General features: G+C 38.1%; 1 protein-coding gene across 1 annotated transcript in view; it reads right to left on the bottom strand.

Annotated features, from left to right (window-relative positions):
- CACUL1 (CDK2 associated cullin domain 1) overlaps positions 1-1,351 on the bottom strand; it is a 42,531-nt gene that overhangs the window by 35,774 nt on the left and 5,406 nt on the right. The gene's annotated exons all lie outside the window — the stretch shown is intronic.

The raw sequence follows: 1,351 nt of genomic DNA on the forward strand, positions 1-1,351 counted from the left end.
TATCTTGCATCAAGTCACACCTTGCCAATTAAGCAGAACTCTGCAATTAGATTAAACATTGTTGGCAGGTGGAATGAATTTATGTCACAGAAAGCAAAACACTACATACTGTGCATTAAAAGGATTCACATACAGAGAGGGGTTTTTTTTATTTGCCTGTGTGAACCAGAAACTTCCAAGTGACCAGCATTTACAAAGTAATTTGTTGTTGCTGTTGTTAGGGTAAAGATCTAGCACCACATTTTCAACATAAATCTCAAGTGACTGAGTGCCACCAAAATGTATTAAGATCAAAGAGGTATCAGGAAAAATAAAATATACTGTAGTAATTTCTTAAGAGTAAATTTCACCACCCACAGTAAAAATAGTTTCTTTACAGAACAGTTTTCTAAGGCACACGGGTTTTACTTCAAGCAGCTCAAAGATGGATTTAACATCCAAAATCAAAGTTCTCATACAAAACTCACGTAATATAACACGATATCATCTCTGAGTGTATTACAGTCCTCTTGCCACCTGCCACAAGGTGTGCCTAGCCTACATAAGGAAACTTTTGCAAGACAAAGATTGCATTAAATAGTTGTCTCAATTATTCTTTCAACAGCTGACATGCAGAAGGCAGCCTTGTTTTGAGGCAGAAGCATTTAATGCACATATGTGCTAAAGCAAACTTTAAAACCAGCTGCCTCGGTAAGTTTTGGAACTTTAGAGGAAACAATCAAAGACAGAGTAAAGAATTTGGGGTATTCCCAAATTCAAAGCAAAGTAATGCAGTACAGTACCATGGGATGTAGGAGAAGAACTGGACAAACCTGTACAGCTGCAATGATTTGTAGCTCTCACAAGCAGAAGAAAAAGTCTGCACCAGCTCAGCAGAACCAAGGGAAGGCTTTATTTTAAATACTATGTCCATCTACTCTAGCCAATTTTTACAGAACAGTGAGGCTGTCATTCCACAAGGAATAAAGAAATTGTAAAAGAGAAAAGAAGCAAAGAACCTAGCTCAAGACAACCTAGATATGTTACAGTCAAAGACTGACCCAAAGACTGTGCCCATTAAATCCAGTGTGGTTATTTTTCTTCATAAGAAGAGGAACAAGACTGAAACAAGGAGGACGTAAGAGTGATCAGTGCTCTATTCTGATGGAAATACACATTTTGCCAGAAGTACCTGATGCAGTTCAAAGTAGTAAGACTGCTTTTGACTGCAGAAATTAGCTATGAGCTGTTAGAAGCACTGAAGGAGCTGCTGTAGTTTAGGGTTCCTTTGCATTCGGCTTCTCTATGTGATGCACTGCAAGTCAGTACAGAATTCAAGTATCAGTTATGGAAGTGACAAAAGTTGTAGGGA

The sequence above is a fragment of the Antrostomus carolinensis genome, unplaced genomic scaffold (genome assembly GCF_000700745.2).
Source record: "Antrostomus carolinensis isolate BGI_N321 unplaced genomic scaffold, ASM70074v2 scaffold2122, whole genome shotgun sequence".
Taxonomy (NCBI): Eukaryota; Metazoa; Chordata; class Aves; order Caprimulgiformes; family Caprimulgidae; genus Antrostomus; species Antrostomus carolinensis.